The sequence below is a fragment of the Engystomops pustulosus genome, chromosome 1 (genome assembly GCF_040894005.1).
Source record: "Engystomops pustulosus chromosome 1, aEngPut4.maternal, whole genome shotgun sequence".
Classification (NCBI taxonomy): domain Eukaryota; kingdom Metazoa; phylum Chordata; class Amphibia; order Anura; family Leptodactylidae; genus Engystomops; species Engystomops pustulosus.
In genome coordinates, this window is record NC_092411.1 from 212,201,834 (window position 1) to 212,218,611 (window position 16,778).

The 16,778-nt window shown below is 38.0% G+C and overlaps 2 long non-coding RNA genes across 5 annotated transcripts in view; one reads left to right on the forward strand and one right to left on the reverse strand.

Moving 5' to 3' along the window:
- LOC140104153 (uncharacterized) overlaps positions 1–16,778 on the forward strand; it is a 104,123-nt gene that overhangs the window by 46,940 nt on the left and 40,405 nt on the right. The window contains exon 4 of one of the 3 annotated variants that reach the window (XR_011850263.1): positions 5,812–5,880. The exons of the other annotated variants lie outside the window; for them this stretch is intronic. This is a non-coding gene — a long non-coding RNA (uncharacterized lncRNA). The remainder of the gene's footprint in view (positions 1–5,811; positions 5,881–16,778) is intronic. 3 annotated transcript variants of the gene reach the window in all.
- LOC140104078 (uncharacterized) overlaps positions 7,811–16,778 on the reverse strand; it is a 39,567-nt gene continuing 30,599 nt past the window's right edge. For both annotated transcript variants that reach the window (XR_011850250.1, XR_011850247.1), the window contains exons 3-4: positions 15,470–15,610; positions 7,811–8,354 (exon numbers count right to left, since the gene is read on the reverse strand). This is a non-coding gene — a long non-coding RNA (uncharacterized lncRNA). The remainder of the gene's footprint in view (positions 8,355–15,469; positions 15,611–16,778) is intronic.

The window sequence follows — 16,778 nt, forward strand, 5'->3', positions numbered from 1 at the left end:
GTCTTGTGATTATTTACACCGTTTCTCATTTTAATAAATCATAATTGGGGATTATATTACATATTTAGTCCTCAAAGCCCATATTAGGCTCTCATCATCCAAGAAAACAGGTGTTAATTCATCATTATAATCCATTGGCTCCATAGTGAGATCTCATTCCCTTTTCTTCTTCAAGGTTCAACACCCAATTCAGTAGGCTACCCACTCTAGTTACCATAGGTTATCAGTATAGTTGAACGAGTTCATCCAAACCCCAATTTTAAATGGGGTTATGCAGGTTTTAAAAAATTACTGAGGGCAGTGCTGGGGCGGGCAATTTAAACATAATAAACATGTACTCACCTCGTCCGGCGCTGCCGATGTCCCGCGCCGCGGCCGGTCTTCTCTGCGCGCCGGATTCATTACAAGGTCGCACAGGGAGCTTCCGGCCGGCCGGAAGCTCCCATCCGACAACATCTCCCAGCACTTACAATGCCGAGAGATAGGGATGGATGGGAGGACCCGGCCACATCGCGGAGCGGAAGCTACCTGTGCGCGGCTTCCGTGCCCCTGTAAACAAACAGGGGCACGGATCGAAGGGACCGCGGTGCGGGACATCGGCGGCGCCGGAGGAGGTAAGTGGATGTTTATTATTTTTAAATAGCCCTCCCCAGTCTGGCCCTCACTAGTTTTTAAAACCCGGATAACCCCTTTAATGGGTGCAATTATCACTAGTTGTCAGCATGAATAGAGTTTACACAGAAGCTAAAGGGGAGTTCTAACTTCAGTCCGACTCTGTCTGAAACTCTGTGGGAAATAACACTTCAAGGATTGTCTGATAAGAAAAATAGCTGCTTAATAAAATATAGTTTATACTGAACCTGCAGCAACTTACCAACAGAATCACTAGGGATGGCACAAATAATTGTTATGAGTGCATGAGCCGTCAATCGGATTGTGTCGCAATCGCACCGGCTTTCACGCGACATATGTGTCGCAACCAAGAACTTACATGCTCCGGGAACTCTGGTGGACCTGAGTGGGGAGCGACACATGCAGGATATCGGGCGCAGGATCTAAGTGGATCGCGGCAGATGTGCATTCCGGCAGACATTCCGGATCGGGGATCGCGACTCGGACAGTGAAGTAAATGTGCCCCATTATCTGACACCTATTCCTAATATGTAGTAAACACATTTTTTTTTTTTGATAGTAGTTTGCTTCCTAGCTTTTGTCTGTTGTGTTCCTTGAGGCCCTGCTGGTAACCTTGGTTGGCTCTTTCCTTTAATTTAGGCCCTCAACCTTTCTGAGCCAAGAATATAAACCCCAAATGAAATACACTGAATGAAACTTATCCATGTAAAGTTTAGTGATAGTGGCCAAACCCTTTATCTATTTATTTATTTAAGAGGCCCCACAATCAACCATCCTTAGGTAGAGATTGGCCAATCATTGATATTATCCAAATCCCCACTGATGGGGATCCAATAACCCACTGATGGATATCTATAAGAAAGCCGAAGCCTCCTGATAGATTCGCCAGTGCCAGGAGGCATTGTTTGAACCATATGCTGGTTCATGATCCGCAAGCATAAAATACATTGCCCCAATGTATGTGGGCACAACCTTCTTAATGCCTGCACATTTTGAGTAGCTGTTATGTAAGCATACAAGCAGAAGATCTGGCTATTTAAAATAATTTTAAATTTTAATTTTAAATAAAGGGAATTTGTTAGCTGTGACCATACAAAGCTGCAGACAGTGTTAGATAGTTTCCTGGCGATGTGTGTTACCATACCATTATGTGTGCTGTTGTTCAAGTCCAGCTAAAATCCTGACCACACACAAATGTATACTTAAGCAGATCTCTGGGGCTGCTACCCAACACTGCAGTTTTGTGAAGTTTTGTAAACTCCCAGACAGATTCTCTTTATAGGTTACCTATGTAGTGTGGCAACTATCTATTTAAAATACATGATAAATATTTTTAGCAATATTTTGCAACCTTATTTTATAAGAATATATGGTTTTTAGAATGAGTGAAGTGAAAATGTTAAATTGCTTAGTTTAAGTAGTGAAAACTTCTGGAGTTTTCAATAACTAACTACAGGGTGAATAAAACCCTAAATCACTATAAAATAACAATTCTGGGAGAACTCTGTGTTTTAGTCTGTTCCCCTGCTATTGCTTGCTTCAGGTGAGAATATTTATAATGTGTAATATAGTACATTTATTGGGGTCTGTATAACCAATTATGCTAATCACAAGTCTGTTGTTTTCATAGCCATATTTGAAAAAAGCTGAATGTCCTATTTTGGCTATTTTTCCCTCAACAACACACCAATTATAATCTATCAGAGAACGGATCAGTATGTGATCAATATTCTATCAATATTTACTTTTATTGATATTATTTCTATTGAGAAAAGAAACATATATATTGAATACAATGTAGTAGAAAGAAAAACCTTTTGTGACTGATACACCCCATACATTATAACAGCTTTTGCAGGGGCGTATCCAGGACATCTGCACCAATGCTATGGTTAACAGAGGAGGAGTGCAGACAATAATGTTATTAGAGAAACTCCTTTAATATTAAGATTGATCATTGAGATGAAGGATTATGCAGCGTCTTTAGCAATTATATTACTAATTAAAATAGAGTGCAGGAAGATGGTGTCTTCTGTAACTTATGTTATTGGTCCACAGTGGAAATTTCTAGCATTATACCTCAGTACAGCTTCCAGCACAGCTGCTTTAGGGAAAGATGTTTAGTTTCTATAACACTCACAGTTCTACTGCCTGTGATACATCTGGTGTCCATTCCAGTATATTAATGATTATTAAATGTAAATGAAAGTGTGCAGCTTCCCTAAACCTTTTCTCATAGAAATATCAAAGTAAAATGAAATAGCGTAAGACATGTAAAATGAATCAGATAACCTATGAACCTTAAAATGTGAATGGAAATCTTTGCTCATCTCCAAAAGCTTGTACTAATTTAGTCAGTTCCTAGAGTGATACTGTCTCATCCTCTTAGTTAAGCCCATGAATTCATGGATAAGTGTAGAAATAAGAGATAAGAGTTTGGCACAGATAAGCTGAATCAATTGTGTCCATTAAAAAAATTACAAATAGTATCAGTCTAGTATCAGTTTGTCTACAATGTTTGAGAATAGGTGCACCATGGGACATTAATAAATGATTGTCCATCCTATGTTCAAAAATCATCACCTTGGGTATCATAAGACCTTGTCTCACCCCTGTGTAAATATAAATTTCATAAGAGACATGACCACAACTGACAGCAATACAAGGGAATATGAGTAGTCATGATAATAATACTGTTACTACTTGTTGAGGTCTAGAATTTACTGTCACATAATTCAGTATGTAATAAACAGATGCTCAACGCCTAATAAGAAAAAAAGGAGGCAAAGTCTGTGAGCAGTTGTCCCTCAACAATGTTGATACAGAAGAAGTAGAACAGTTTTACCTCAGACAGTTCTGATAAATCTTTCCTGTGAGTATATGAAATAAATAATACAATTTTATTACTCATTAAAGGAAATATATCAACAAAATCAGGCATGGATAAACCAGGGAAACTTACTCATGGATCCAGGCAGCTAGATCTGCAGCGCAGAGTGACTCTGGGAACCACCCAAGTAATCGTTTTAGTTCATTAGCATAATTAAAAAGTTGATTTTAGAAGGAAGGAGATTACCACAGTTCCTTGATCTATGAGTAAGTGTCGCTGGTTTGTCTATTCTCTATTTTGACAGTATATTTCCTTTAAGTGATCAAAATTGTGGTGAGACAACTTCCCATTTGAATCCTTGGAACTTTTTTTAACTAGAGGTTGAGCTACTATTTATCACATATATCATGACTTTTAATTGGGTTCAAGTAGAAATTAACCATAATTATAATCAGCTCCCCATCTGAGACTCTTTATTTTTCCACTAAGGATCACTTTATTGTTTCTAGAATTTAGAGACCCATACAAAAAGTGATCACTGTGCTGCCCTTCTATGGCGGCTCTGGCTGTATCATCATAGGGGAAGGTGCACCATGGAGGTATTAAAATATAGAGGTGTAGCCAAGGGATCTAAAGTGGATGCTTGAATGATCACATGATCTGATTCACTGGCAAGAATATGTATTGACAAGTGGAAGCGATAGCTCTATGTCTTTTTATCTTCAGAGATTGTTACAGTCTGTGAATTTGCCTCAAGAAATGTATCAGAAGTGTCTGAGGTAAAACTGTTCTAGTGGGCCAAGGACACCAATCAGAGCTCAGCTTATATTTTATAAACAGCTGTGGTAAAATTAAAGCTGAGATCTAACTAAAACAGTTCTGTTCTCAGAACTCCCCATACAGTGTTAAAATCAGTGAGAGACAGCAAGGCAGGAGGCAGTGAATATTATTGATGGCAGTAGACGGTTCAGGATAGGGGGCAGGAACACTCAGCGCCTCCATCGCATTCTACCACATTGTTATATAGGCAGTTTGGGTGGTACCAGGGCCCAAGCCATTTATGGCCACCCAAACCACCAATGAAATTTACACTCAGAAGGACCTTCACCCATGAAATCCTCATATATCTGTTCCTGCTCACAATACACATGTACACAAAGACATTTGAGGACTTTTGAAGGTCCCACAAAGATCCTAAAACCACAGATTGAAAGCAGGCAGAAGGGATGCATCCTCCATTCCCCAAGAAGCTTGATTTTAGTACCAAATGTAGGAAGAAAATTCCTGATTGTAGGAGCTATAATATTCATGCAGCCTAGAGCCCATGGCAGTCTTAATCAGCCCCTGCATTGGACCCCCTCATTGCCATGTGTTTTGCTGCTGATTACCTGTAACAATTAATTCTGATTGATTAAAATCTTCAGAAAAATACATACAATTGTAGTATTTAGTTGACTATGAAAACTGTATTAATATCCAATACAAACTGGTAAGCATAACTAATGTAAAGACATATATAAGAAATAGTTATATTATATATGAGATAGATATACAGGTAGCTCTGCTCTATTAAAAGATGTTGATTTCATTACCAGCATTTATCACAAACCCCAGGTTAGTCTTGTGGAAAGCAAAGCCAATTTTTGTGACTTTGTGTTCTCTACTTCCATTCTGCTGAGTTCAACATATGTTAAATGAAAGCAATGTTAAGTACACTGCAGGGGATATCCTCTCTTAACAGATTAGTTTTATTATAAGTAAAAAACAAAGGAGGTTTACCCTCAGCTCCAGCAGCCATAGACATGACAATGTCCCACCAGTTGAACATCAAAGTGTAGCAGATTTGCTTTGGAGGTTTTAAGGAGGAGAAGAACATCATTTAAATATGTGAAAGTTTAAAACATTCTGAGAGCTACAAATCAAACTGCTTGAGAAGAAATTAGAGATTTCACTAGAAGAAAAATTTGCTCACAATGTATTTTCTGGCTGCTCAGACTGACCATTTTTACTAGCTATATGGGCATTCTGGCTTCATCGGGTTGTACTTTTGTTAGGATCACCATTCTAGTAGGTGCAATGTATTTCAGTAATGGACACTAATAACTTTCCTGTGGCAACCTGTTTATCATTGGGGAACCCATGATCAGAATTGATTGGTCTGTATAAGCCAATTACTCTTGTAAACTGTTTATGGCATACTGATGCTGTAGAAGAAACTGATATTGCTCTACCTCTATGAAGTTACATAGTCCTGATCTTCGGAGGTTACATCTATAGTATTGTACTACATTACTGATCTACGCTATTTAATGTCCCTTACTGATATAGCTCAACTCATTTTTTTAAAGGAAATCTACCATCAAAATCAAGCATGATAAACCAGGGACACTTACTCAGATCCAGGCACGGTGATAATGGTAATCTTCTTTTATTTTGTTATCCATGGCTTCCCACCTTCTAAAATCAACTTAAAATGATGCTACTGAGTGGAAGGGATTTGAGGGTGTTAGCACAGCCCCCATGTGAAGACTATGGAGCAAAAAGTTGCATATAGTACTGCTGCACAATCGTCAATATGTGTGTGGATAGTCTGGTCTGCTGTAGAAGCCTCTATGGTCATTACAGTGGTAGCTAGGTCCACAATTGGTGGCCTATCCATCTTAAAGTTACACTTCATTGGTGCTGCTTTCCATCCCCAACCTAAGAGAAGGAGAACGTGTTCCCATTTTGAACTGTGGGTGATGTTGTAACAAACTAGTATTTCACATCTATGATTTCTGTGGTCAAGTTGTTTAAAAATGGCAAATCTGGGCTGTAAAATTGTCAGTTCTAAAAAATCTATAGGAAAAAAAAGAAATACAGTTGTACAGTAATTTTCTGCGCTTCTGTTGTGTTAGATCTGTTCAGATTCGTGTTCAGCAATTTCGGAAAATTGTTTAGTGGATGTAACTGCCCGCTAATAAAACTCATATTTCATAAACATACTTATTATATACATGCCTCATTCTTTCTAATCATATGCACATCACTGTTGACAAGACACTGCAGAATTTAGGTTTCAACTCCAATTGTATTCCTGTGCAGATGCTTTCAGGTAAAGTCTCCACCAGTAAATATGGCGGGCCAGAGAGTACATGCCCCCATCCTGCTTTCCACTGCATCATGCTCCAACAGTGATATAGATGGGGTTTCTTACATGCCTGCTTTGCCAAATAACTGGTGGAGAAGGCTTTGTAAAAACCCTACATATATATTACAGCAAGAACGTATGGAAATCTTGCCTTCCATGTGATAGTAAAGTATTTAACATCATGATGAGGAGAACATTTTATGGGTTCACTTACCCCTCTTTCTGCATGTGGCCCCTGAGGTCCCTTTGTTCGGCCTGTGAATTAAGTTATCTAGATATGACATAGTTGTAGATAAGCCATTGCCCTTTTCTAATGGCATGAGATCCAAGAAGAAATGCAAAGGAAGCAATTAAATGCTTATCAGAAGTTGGGACCCATGTAAATTGGTGACAGGCTTCAGCTTTATCACTTAGCAACCAGGACCAAGGGTCATGCATTCGGTTCCGGCATTGGTCCAGTTGTCTATCTGCCTCTGTGTAATAAATACAGGTACCACCTGGATTCAGCGCTCATTACCACAGGATTGCCGAGGGACGTGCAGTAGCTCACAACCATTTCATATGCAAAAACTATTTGCACCGGCGGTCATATCCAAGGACAATAAACAATCTTGTTTCTAAGGGTCCATATTACTACACTTATGGTAAATTATCTTCACACAGAGACATTTTCATTAATAACATCCGATTAAAGAAATGTGTATATATGGAAGATGAGTTAAATAGCAATGCCTTTTCTGACGCGTTTTACACAAGGTTTTTGTGCCTCTGTTGTTCTCTTTTTGCTCATACTATATGAGGTATTCCTTGCTTGATATTGCGAGCAGACAACTTTTTTGAAAGCAGTGATGTATGTGCAAGCAATAAATCAATAGCACAGCCTTTCTAAAAACTTTTCTAAAGTGCACAACAGACTAAAAAAAGAAGAGGCTAAATGTTAACTCCTCACATACCTAGATAATATTTCACATGACTTGGCTCATTATACTACAAAGCACTGATTACTCTCTATGATACTAACAAGTTGTGCACCTGTGCGACATCACATGACCATGAACAGATTTCACTAAAAGAGAACATGGAAGCTTTCTATAGAATAACAACAAGCAGAGGTCTAGAAAACTGTGAGGAATTGACACAGAAAGTATATTGGAAGATTCCATAGCTTTATACCATACAAGCAATAACATTTATTTACTGTAATGGGAACACCCCTTTAAGGATAAAAGTACTCTGCCTTCTGTTTTGTGGGACATCTTACAGTAAGACATCTTACAGAAGATGAATTAAAGAGAGTTTACACCAGATCCTTTACCTTATATATTTTCTTCAAGACTTTCTTGCAACAGGGCAGCTGGCAGAGATAGTAATTGTTAGCATATTGATCGAACAGATCATGTCTAAAACCAAACCATATGCAAACCTTATAGAATTTTTTTCCTTTGTAAACAGATACATGAAACTTTAGAGGTCCTGCTTTTTCCGAGATGAAAAAGAAATGTGGAATTAGTCAACACTAAGAAGATGAATTGTTCACGATGAGTTTTAGTAGGCTGTCCAACAAAGAGCTACAGTATATTTACAAATCACTATTCATGATGTTGTATGAAAAACTATCTTTCCTCTTTATCTGTTATAGATGGGTCTTGAGGCTTTCATGTCTAGAGCCACCATTGTCAGTGAGTCACATGAAGAATATAATGTCTGTTCTTGTCTTGTCTTGCTGTCGTGGGCTATGTTCAGGATATTCACTTTAATTCCCTTTTAAAAGAAAGAATAAAAAAAAGAGATAAAGCTTTCTTCATCTACCGTAATGAACAGGTCACTTTAGCGTTCAATAATCAGGGATTTACTTTGTATTATATTGTAGCAATAGCAAATGATGTAGACAGGCACAGCATTCAGATGCACCTTATAAAAGGGTTTACTTTGACAGAAATATACACACATTGGATTATGCTGCAATATAATTACATCATGCTTATTGACAGTGAAAAGAAATTTAAAAAAAGTTATTGAGGTACCACATAGGCAAGAAACTCCAGAAACCTTCATTTATTATTGAAGAATGCTTATACCAAATGTATTTACACCAGCTTTGACATTTATATGCTGCAAAACATGCTACAAAATGCCATAGTTCACATTGAGAAAGTAGGTGTTGGTGGTTAAGAAGGTGACTTTATGGCAAAGGGGATATTTTGCCTCAAAAATTATGCCAATGCATCATAATTTTGGCAAATGTTTCTACCATAAAATGAAATACATGAAAACATTTGATTTTATCATATAATGTAGAATTAGGCACAGGGGTATAAAACTGTCTAGTCTAAGGGCCAGTTCACATCTCTGTTACGTGTTCAGTTATTTACCTCAGTTATTCTTAGCCAAAACCAGGAGCGATTGAACAGTACACGTGGAAGTATTTCCATTATACCTTACCTCTGTAGAATCCATGGAAAGACTTTTACCTGTTCTTTGTGTTATATCTCTCTTGGTTTTGGATTAAAATAACTTAAGGAAATCACCTCAACGTAGATGTGAACTAGCCCTATCTGTTTTCATTGGCGCTATCTGTAGACATTATTAACGCAGGGTTTTTTCGCTCATTTCTCGCTCTCCACCTTCAAAAATCCATAACTTTTTCATTTTGTACGTGTACAGACCTGTGTGAGGGCTTATTTTGTGCGTAACAAATTTTAATTTCCCGTAATGTTATTTATTTTAACATGCCGTGTACTGCGAAGCTGAAAAACAATTCTAAATGTGGAAAAATTGAAAATGTCACGTTCTTGTGGGCTCAGTTTTTACGACTTTGACTGTGCACTCAAAATAACCCGTCAGCTTTATTCTTTGGTTCGGTGCGATCGCGGTGATACCAAATTTATATAGGTTTTATTGTGTTTTAATACATTTTCAAAAATTAAACGAATGTGTACAAAAAAGAAAAAAAAAATTTGCCATCTTCTGAAGCTAATAACTTTTTCATAATTTGGCGCACGGAGCTGTGGGAGGTGTCATTTTTTGAAAAATGAGCCTATGTTTGCATTGCTACCATTTTGAGGTCTGTGCGACATTTTGATCATTTTTTATTCGATTTTTTATGTGATGTAAAAAGGTGTAAAAGTCGCATTTCGGACATTTGGGCGCCATTTCCCATCTCGGAGGTCATCGCCGGCCGCAACCGTTTTTATATTTTGATAGATCAGGCATTTTGGGATGTGGTGATACCTAATGTGTCTGTGATTTTTACTGTTTATTATGTTTTATATCAGTTCTAGGGAAAGGGGAGTGATTTGAATTTTTTATATTTTATAAATTTTTTTTATTTTTTAAACTTTTTTTTTTCACTAATTCTTAGACCATCTAGGGTAAATTCTGTATTGCAATATATGGCATTTTTGCAGCTCATTCATTACAATGAGCCACTGGCTCATTGTAACAACTCTGCAGAAGCCAGATAGCCTCGGTCAAACAAAGACCCGAGGCTACCATGGCAACCGATCGCCGCCCCCCCGATGACATTCGGGAGCGCGGCGATCGGAAAAAACATTTTAAAAACAGTTTTTATTGTTTTACAACAGAAAAAATTTGACAGAGATTGCATGTCTATCCTTATAAGTCTATCCTTATTTTTGTGGTGTATTGGACTTTCAGAATGCCAATGAATTGTTTCCAGATGAGTCTACTACTATTGACAACAATAACGGGGATTGGGAACCATGAATTTGCATCTAAACGGGGTGTGTGGAGGTTGAAAAACATGGCTGCTTTTTTCCAAAAACAGCTCCTCTCCTGACCATGGGTAGGACATGGTATTGCAACTAAGTTATATTGATTTCTATACAGGTAAGTTGTGATAAAAGCACAAACAATGGTTGAGTGTGGTGGTCTTATTCACCACTAGACAACTTTTATATTGATTAAAGTTGATGTCTATATCTTAGAGTTAAAATTAAAAAAGACAGGAGTAATCCATTGGTAATACCAGATGTGCATAAAGGATTCTCACTTCTTAAATGTCAAATTCAATGATGATGATGACTTTGGTTGTCCAGGGTCTAGCTTAGGCCTCCAAAGCTGCTTGCAACAAATAAATTCTAGTAAAAAGTAAAAGTCCATTCTTTTGACTGAAAAAAGTTAAGTTTATCTAAATATTTTTTTCTTTACACAAATTAAAATTTAATATCCTAAATAATTCACATTAGATATTAAAAATTAAATTTTAAAAATCATAAAACATTAAATAATAATTTTTAGATTGCACTAATCTGTAGATACTAGATCAACAGATATCAAAAACAAGAAAAATCTAGATGTCCAGAAGGTGAAAGAGTCATTAGGTATTGTCATTGTTTTATTTGTGCTTTATGCAGATTTTCTACATTTCCCACCACCTATATGGACGTCTGCTTAATGTGGTTAGGAATACGATTTTTACAGTACAGCAAAATCAAGAGTAAATTATGCACATTTGGCACAATGAACTTTATGCCTTTTCGTCTTATTTAATGGAAAACATTTGGAAACTGCAGTAAAAATAGTTTACCCTTTGGAAGGCAAAGACATCTATGACATCAAATGTGCAGACTATAAATGTAAAATGACCGTTTAATCACATTATATTCAGCAAACTTGACCCTCATTGCTCACCATGGAAAATAAGTATGGTCCAGCAATGCAATACTTCCCGAAAGTCTCATAAACATGTACTCTCAAGCTTATAATGAGATAGCTAGAAGTGCAAATGTAGCTGGGGACCTAATATTTCCTCTTTCCTCCAGTGTCTTTTGTCTCCTGCTGTGTCTAGATAGCAGCTGTGCTGATTATAATCATTTTTGATTCTCTACTTTATGTATGTAAACTGTATCATTGCTATTTTGCCTTTACTGGTCTGTATACATTTCAGCGCCTGTAATTCCAAGCGTAGTTTTATATAATGTTTCCCAGCAGGACTCAAGAAAAGACATAAATATCACAGCCATTGACTGGGGAAACCTGATGCTGAGAATAAACGTTGGAATTAATGGCCTGTCGGGACTACTGGCGTGATGTGAACATTGAAAATATGATGCTCTAAGCCAAACATATGGGCACTTGCCATAAAAACGAAAATCTGTACCAAAATCAAAAGATTAGTTGAATGGTAGGGGTCCATGTTAGATCCATGATAAAGTAACATAAAACATTATTGTCTCTATTGTACTTGTAATGTGTTGTATAACTTATGATGCAATCTTTACAGCTGAGTAAGGAGCATTCTGCTAACAATTATTTATACTTTATTCATTATCCAATGTATTCTAATTGTGTTTTAGTGTAAGTTCAAAAATATGCAGCACTCCGGAATGAAGTCAAAAAATCATGCTTGAAAAAGGTGGGTGCCACCACCGATACGTTGCAATGGAATAAAACTTCACCATTCATTTTTTTACTTAATTCCGGAGTGCTACCTATTTTTGGACTTATTTACTGAGATCTGCTGCCGTGGATGTTACGGCTCTGCACTACCACCTCACTTTGTAGTGCTGCTCTGGATTTTCCCATATATTGGGGCACATTTATAAGGGTCCGCACACCGCATTTCCGTCTCATTTGATAGGGGTTTTTGGCGCACACGATCGGATTTTTTTGCAATTGCGCCGACTTTAATGCGACACAAATCAGGGGCGTGGCCGTCAGACAACCCGACTGATTCGGACTGAGCATGGAATTTAACATTCTAGTTGTGTCGCAAGACATGCACTCACATACACCAGGAAGAAGAAGGTGAACGCCAGCAGACCTCAGCGGATACATGCAGGATATCAGCCCAATGTCAATATGGTACCATCTTGTGGATTCTCCATGAACACCAATTGTATAGGAACGGCTTCCCTGGACTATCAGGCTAATACCAAACCTCAAATGCTTCAACGGTGTTCTTAAAACCCATCTCTTTAAGCAGGCCTATCACATTCCCTAACCGCATGAAACATCAACTCTCGTCCCATCACTGAGCCTCCTCCTATCTGTTATGCAGCAAACACCAGATACCAAGTTACAGGCTTCCCGCAGTCTCTCTGACCCCAGACTTTTTATATAAGATAGTAGCCGAAGGCTGGTTCTGGCAGCAGCATTTTTATTTATTACATTTTTTTTATTCTGCTCCCTTATAATATAGGGACCATTATACAAGCTCTTATACCTCTTGTGTCACTCGCTTCATCCTCATAGACTGTAAGCTCTTGTGAGCAGGGCCCTCACTCCTGCTGTTTCATAGGACTTTGTTTGTATTATGTCTTATTCTATTTGTATATGTCCCCTATGATGTGTAAAGTACCATGGAATATAATGGCACTATAGAACTAAACATTATTGTTATTAAACAAAAGAAACATTGCTAACAGTTCTGCTGCCATATCCATGGCATTGGAGCCCACTTCTATTTAAGTACGATAGTACCTAGCACAGCACCAAAGATCCCACCAAAGAAAGCATAAAAAGACCCCAAGGAAAAAGAGAAGACCATAAAAACAAAATTTTCCTTCACACTGCTGATGGTGGTCATTCAACCCTGCAGTTATTCCATTCCTGTCCTTGTACCTGGAGAGTCACCGACTAGTTTTAATGCCCAACCTCATATAAAGTCACATGGGATTGAGGAGAATCCACCAACCATAAGCTAATGTGTACGGGCAGCCTTAGACATTTATACAGAGATATTTTAAATGAGATTTTAACATTTGCAATTTACTTAGAATTTGGAGTTCAGAATTTGACTTGCACAGTTCATTTTGTAGTCAGTTTTATTTTGTAGCTGAGAATATGGCAACCTGTTCAGCATGTAAGAAAATAAGCCTGACTTTTCTGTAAGAAAAACTGTGGATTGATGAGAAGTTGATTGTTTTATGCTGGCCACATAAGAAAGCTTCACTGTACTATGACCTCCTGAGAACCATTCCCACCTCAAATATTTTTTGGTGTGGAAAGGGATGCATGATTCTGCCAGTCTTTTTCTAACATTTGGGTCCACCAGTAGGCCCTGATATTATGACAAGCTTAAAAGGGTTTTCCCACGAAAGAAGTTAGGCCCCTTTTCACAGGATAGGGCCTAACTAGCTGATCGGTGAGGGTCTTAGTGATGGGACCCCAAAAGATCACAAGAACAGGGGTCCGATGGAGTCACACTCTACAATCTCTGTCAGCTCAATAGAGATGAAAGGGCAGTCCAACCACGCACAACCGGCTGCTCCAGTCATCTCAGAGAGCTTGTGATCTGTGGGGGTCCTGTCAGCAAGTTAGGTCCTAGTCTGTGTGCCTAACTTGTTTTGTGGGAAAACTCCTTTAACCACAATGTAACAGTATGTAATGGCGTTGTTAAACTTGTATGGAGAGGGATTATGATCTGTAGTCTCCCCCTACATGGCAGGTGTATCTGTATCATACAGCACATACCTGCAGTTACCTGCCACTAGGCTCTCTGAGGCTCAAAAACCTGCCATTCAGCCACATCTGTTGGAGCAGTATATACAAAATATACTGAAATATTTTTGTATTTCAATATATTTTAAAAGCTATCAGACCGGAGATAAAAAAAAAAGTGAAATAAATATACAAATCATACATATATCAAGTATCCCATCATCCCAAACTGCCTGCTGCTTTTCACCATTTTGTCACCCACAAAAATGTGAATAAAAAGCGATCAAAAGGCCGTACAATCCCTCAAATGGTACCAATTTATATATCTTGTCCCACTTAAAATAAGACCTTTCCCAGTTCTGAACACCTAAGCATGAAAAAGTTACAAGTGTCAGAAAATGGCAAAACAGATAATTTTTTGTAAAGTTTTTTACATATTTTTTTAAGTGATAAAAACACTTTATAAATTTAGAATCTCTTATGATCATACTGACTTAAAGAGTAAGAGGATGTGTCATTTGGACCGCACAGTGAAACCTTGAAAAAGATTGCACACGAGAGAACTGCACAATTACGTTTTTTCTTCAACTGCCCTCATAAGTGTTTGTAAAGCAAAAATAAAAAAAGTTATTGCTTTTGGAAGGTGGGGAGTAAAAAAAAATGGAAATGAGTAAAAGGTAAAGGTAACATAAATAATCACTGTATCCCACATTTTATCAGGTGAAAGACCATAAATAGCTTTTTAGCAAGATTGTATTACTCAATGATCTTCATAATTGTAATATCAATTGTAATATGATTTTACATATATATATATATATATATATATATATATATATATATATATACACACACACACATGTATTTATTACAGGCCATTCAGTAATTCAGTATATGTTTGAATGTATAAACACATATTCAAGCAAGAAAATAATATAAAAGAAAGAAGTAACCTGTACATAACCAGTTTTCTGAAAACCAAGTTACTTTCAAGAGTAAACATGTGATGCTCATACTTCTATCACTGTCAGTTTATCATAGTCATGTTCAAATTCCTTCAAGGTTCTGGCAAGTATCATTGGATAGAAGGGCTCATTATTCATGTGTTACTGCATAACTAACATTTTGGATACTTGTGACCTCCAATATGATACGGCTCATTTAAGAAATAAGTAAAAAGCACATAACATTTATTTTAGTGCTTTGTCTGCTAAAATATAATTTAGCATCATACGTTGCAAAATATGAAACAACAGCTTAGCCCTGAGAATAAAATGAGGAGCTATTACACTACATTCTAATAATATTTTAAGGAAATATTGTGTTAGAGCTGAACGTGATATGGATTTTGTATTTGTTTTCATGGCGATTAATTATATAACATATACAAATGCCTCACTAGCAATGAATAGGTTAATACTTCCATGCTATTTTTCCTGCATTAAATGCACAGTGTAGATGAATGTACTAACCTTTGATCTGAAGAAACCTGAGTCTTATTTACAGCTGTGCAGTCTGGGATCCCATCCTTCTTTGGAAAGATAGAATCATTCTTGAGCTGAAGAAATAGCAGATCTGTTCTTGATTCAATTTTGCTCTGGCCATGGTTTTAGCTGGTAAATAGAGAAGAATAAATGTGCAAACAACAGATTTTACTCCAAACATTAGGTGATTTACAAGTTCACACATGACCATTTCCCCACCAGGGTTGACCTCTCTATCTCCCTCCCCTTCTGTTCTCATATGATTCAAGCAGACTGTGCTGTTATTCACATAGCATGTGATTGAGGGATGAACACTTTTATCTGGGGTGTTGATTGATTTTGGTCTAAAATGGTTCAATTAGTGACATTTCCCATTAGGTAGCTCCATCACTGCCCTTGTTATCAACAACCCAAACAGAATTGGAAATATCTGAGAAGAAGATGGAGAGCTGAGCACTCCAAATGATGGACATTGTGTACAATGAGTTTAGTTAACCTTAATGTCTCTACAGAATTTATCTAATCAGAAAGGTAGACATTGTAAAATAGTGACCATATAATTAACTAGAATTCTGTAGGACAAGATAACTTCATCCAAATCATTGCTAGCTAATTTTTTTCCATTGAGTCATGTCCATGGGCTCATCCAAATCTATGTGAACTGCTCACAATATTAAATAGCTTAAAGGGAACCTACCACCACAAATCTACCTATAAAGGTAGATTGGGTGGTAGGTGGATCATTGGGACGTGAGGATAGCCCTTTTAAGGGCTAATCCTCACGTCCCTGCACTTTTTTGAGAACTTTAATTTGATATTTATTCAAATGTACTTATGTGGCTACCGGGGCGTGGAGTAGCCGCTTATGAGATTACACGAGGCGGCTACTCCACGCCCCGGTAGCCACTTTACTCCTCCTACTCACCCATCTTCGGCGCGCAGCTCCGCGTAGCTGCGCGCCCTCGTCCGGCGAGCCTGCCGTCTGCGCATGCGCAGAAGAGCAGGCCCGCGCCTGTTTCGGAGTTGTGACCGCGCAGGCGCGGGCCTGCTCTTCTGCGCATGCGCAGACGGCAGGCTCGCCGGACGAGGGCGCGCAGCTACGCGGAGCTGCGCGCCGAAGATGGGTGAGTAGGAGGAGTAAAGTGGCTACCGGGGCGTGGAGTAGCCGCCTCGTGTAATCTCATAAGCGGCTACTCCACGCCCCGGTAGCCACATAAGTACATTTGAATAAATATCAAATTAAAGTTCTCAAAAAAGTGCAGGGACGTGAGGATTAGCCCTTAAAAGGGCTATCCTC